This window comes from Antechinus flavipes, chromosome 4 (genome assembly GCF_016432865.1).
Source record: "Antechinus flavipes isolate AdamAnt ecotype Samford, QLD, Australia chromosome 4, AdamAnt_v2, whole genome shotgun sequence".
NCBI classification, from domain to species: Eukaryota; Metazoa; Chordata; class Mammalia; order Dasyuromorphia; family Dasyuridae; genus Antechinus; species Antechinus flavipes.
Genome location: NC_067401.1, coordinates 260676689 through 260680949, shown reverse-complemented (window position 1 = coordinate 260680949; position 4261 = coordinate 260676689). Strand labels below are relative to the sequence as shown.

Genomic DNA, 4261 nt, shown 5'->3' with positions numbered 1-4261 from the left:
ATGATTCTTGATTGTTTCTATTTGATGGTTTCACTGTGGTTCTCTACTGCTTCTCTTCAGAAGGGCATGTAAGCTGTTCTTATCTCTCCCCCCAAATCATCATTAGAATGTATGTTCTTGAGGGCAGGGATGTTTTAATTTTCCAGCTTTTCTTTAAATTCCCAGCCCTTAGTATATAATGTACTAAGCAAATAGTTAATGCTTGATAAATGCTTGCTGTCTGATTGACTGGAGTACCAACCTCTGAACTTGACTTGGAAAAGTCACAGAAATGAGCTATTGACTTTGTTAAAGTTTCTAAATACTTCTGGAACTCCATCTCTGTGAAGGGCTGGGCAGAGAGACAGCTGGTCATTGATTTACTTGGCTGACCAACCCTTCATGAGCCTTGTAACCAGAGCATACCCAGCCACTTGAAACCACTCAGCCTGACCAAAATAGACTATGTGAGGGTCATGTGGTTGACATCCAATATGCTACTCTTCTTCAAGAATGTGTAAACAGTGTCTAACTAGGGAAGTGATCACTTGTGTCTGGGAGTCCATCCCCTTTGTGTTGTGAAACACAGAACAGTAAAGGGGCTCTGAAAATTATAAGCCCTAAATAATAACTGATCTGATCATTCACTGTAGTGGATGCATGCTAAATGAATATTAGGAACACTTTAAAATTTTTTATTTTTAATTTATGGAATAAAACAAGCATTTTCATAATGTAGTATAATAAAAAGAGAATTACATGACTGCAAATTTACTATGCATAACTTGCTATTCCTTTCAAATATACAACAAAATTATCATGTAATTTTTTCTTCTGCCCTTCACTATCCTTATCCTAGAGATGGTTACCATTAGACACACAAATAAGCATGTGTGTGTACATATATATATGTAAATCTATTCTAAACATAACTTCCATTTATCAGTTCTTTCTATAAATGCAGATGACTTTTTTATTTATATGTCTTTTGTTTGGGCACTTATAATAGACAAGATCATTTTAGGAGTCAAGAAATGGCATTCTACCTCTGAAAAGGTCTCTAAGGAGCAAAACTTCTTGTATCAAAGTTTCTAGGCATAATGACTATTATGAACTACTAAGGCCTAAGATAATATAGTGAAACCCTAGATTTCCCCAGGAAATCCAGGGTTATCTGTTCACCTTAATCATGAATTTAATATAACTTTATCATACTGCTTTCCTTGACAAAATCCATGATTCCTAGAGAGATCAGGCAGTGGATTCTGAGCAAACTGGCTTTCAAAGAGTTCTTATTTCAGCATGTTACTATTTATAAAACCTTTCTGTGAAATTGTCCCAAAGTCAACACACAAAAAAGTGACACCTCCAATTTACACAAAAACTTTCATGCATATTTTCATTTTCAAATAAGGATTATTTCTTTCATTGCATGTATATCCCCTAGTACAATATCTAACTTGTTGATAAATTGATTAAAATAGGTTATTATAAAGGTAACTTGAAGTATCAAAAAAGTGATAAAATCATACATTTAAACTAATTACCTCTTTAAAAATAACGGGCATATAATAATTATCATTTATTACTTACTCTGTCCATGTCTCTTTACTGTCTCTTTATCGATCTGTCCCATGTTAATGTTTTAAATTTTTTAACTTGAATGTGGCTAAAAACAATATTTTTCATTCTGTTTTCCTTACTTCACATTATTTCCTATGTATTTCTCTGTCTTTTTATTTTATGAATATAATTTGGAATTCAATTTCAATTGTAGAAAACAAATCACTACTGGAGAATTCCATGCTTGCATAAAGGGATTTGATTTGGGAAGAGCATGGGGAAACCAGGATCTTTACTCTTCTGGCTTCCAATTTCTTTTCTTTTTTTGCAAAACATGCAATTTTATTTAATCAGTTTTCATATTCTATATCCTTGAGGGCTAGAGCATCATTTGGATACTGTGTTCAATAACCTTTGCAGGAAGATTTTTTTCTGAACTTGATGCAAACCATTCCACTGTTTCCATGAGCCTGGGTAACTTTTCCCCAGATCATTCTTATTCTGTTGGGTTTTCTACCAGGAGTCACTATATTGTTTTTGGCTTTGTATATATAAGCACATCTCTTGCCCAAATAGAATTCAGTTTCATCTCAAGCATAGACTCCTTCAATTTTCAGAAGACAGTATTTTCCCTCTGCTTTTGTAGGTCTTATTTGTAGCCGGCAAAAATGGCTTCGGACCACAGTTTTTCAGAAATTTTGCTGTTCTGCAAGTTGTGTTTCTGGCAGGCCTCCTCAGCTCCAAGGTGGAAGAAAAAGGAAGTGCATGGCTTCCATTTTCAAGAAAGAAAATAAATGGTTCCAGATTCTCTTCAGGGACAGTTCCCTAAAGAAAAATGCAAAGAAGTGATATGTAGAGGAGCCACATCTCATTTATTTCTTTACTTCCAATTTACCACACTAGAGATTTCAAGGAATTTCCTTTTGGATGAAATTTGGAACTCTCAATTTAGTTAAGATACCCCATTCACAATGGGAAAATTCTTTGTCTCTCTATTGTCTGATATATTCTGATCTGTGTAACTTCTCTGATTTCTGCTTGCTATTTGCTTGGATAAATATGTTGATTTGCTCTTCACTATCCATGTGAACTGATATTTGGTGGGAAGAGAATCAAGGCTTTAGGTGTATAGATTGAAGCACTTCTTATTAAAAGATATTAATAAGGAGTGCAGCTTGAACTTAAAAATTATTTCCTCTAAACTAAAAATATTTAGTGGGATGAACAGATATATTCTAGTTCACTAGAAAAGGAAAGTGGCTAGATTTGTGGCCCTAATATCCTGCTCCCTTGGATAAGGACAGATAGAGATGCTCGAGATATGCTTTCATGCCTACATTTGGGCCACATCTGGACAGCCCTCATGGGCAACACAGAGACAAATACACATCCATACCTGTTGGATCCTCACAACAACCCTGTAAGACAGCAATCTTGTGAACAACATGCTATTACTATCTCCATTTTACAGATTTTACTGAGTCTGAGAGAAATTGAACCACTTACCTAGGGTCATATAGTATTTAATTTCAAGTCTTCCAGATCTCAAGTTTAATGTTCTTTGTCCACTGAGATGTTTAGCTCCCTAGTCTGTTACAAAAACATATCACAGTTTGGTTAGCCATCCCTTATTATGAGACATTTAGAAGGTTTCCAGACTTTTATTAGTTTATAGAAATAGCATGTCATGGCCCATAGAATATTGAATCTAAAATCAGAAAACCTTGTGTTTGGATCTCAAAGACTTACTAGATGTGTCACTTTGGGCAAATAACTTACTCTCTTTCAGATTAGTTTCCTCTTTTGTAAAATAAGACCTTATTTTCAAAATAGCACCAAGCTCCCAGAGATTTTTACAATATTTATTTTGCAATATGTATATAAAATTCTTGGCAAACCTTAAAGCACTATATAAATGGGAATTACTATTTTTAATATTGCATATACAGCTAATAAATGTTTTATATAGCTTTTTGTTTGTGTGCTTTGGTAATACTCTTAAGGGAGGTGCCAAATAGTGGAATTACTATATCGATGATCTACTCTTATACTCTAGACCACTCTTAAGAAGATCCTACCAAATTTGTAGTGTCTGAGTTGTCTTTTATTTAACAAAGGGCAGCTAGATGACACAATGGACAGAGGGTTATCCCTGAAGTCATAAAAATTTATCTTTCTGAGTTCAGATCCTGGTGTTAGACACTTGTTATTCCTATGACCCCAGTCAAATTACTTTAACCCTCTTTGCCTCAGTTTCCTAATCTGTAAAATGAGTCAGAGAAGGAAATAGTAAACCATACCAGTATCTTTGCCAAGAAATCCCAGATGTGATCACAAAGAGTTCAGTTAAACTGAAAAGTAACTGAACAAGCATCTTAAATTAACAAATCAGATTTAGAACTGGAAGTGATTATAGGTTTTGAGATTTACTGCTGAGGAATGATTTTGTCCAATATTTTCATTTTATAATATCATTTTATAAATAAAGTAATAGAGGGTCAGAAATGAGACTCAAGATCACATACTTCATCAGAAGAGATGAAATGTAAATTTATAAGTGTAGAAAAAGTTATTTTTGATAGGCTAAAATGCTAGCTATTATTGCTCTTAGACTTCAAATCCAATGCTCTGCTTCATCTTGGGTGCTGTGGAAACTTGGTTTAAAAAAAAAAAAAAACCTAAGTGGCCTCCCCTTCAAAGTTCTTTTCAGTCATATAAG

General features: G+C 34.1%; 1 pseudogene; it reads right to left on the bottom strand.

The window, feature by feature from the left end:
• Positions 1-1906: 1906 nt before the first annotated feature.
• On the bottom strand, positions 1907-3058 carry LOC127561501 (60S ribosomal protein L35a-like; annotated as a pseudogene).
• Positions 3059-4261: the final 1203 nt, after the last annotated feature.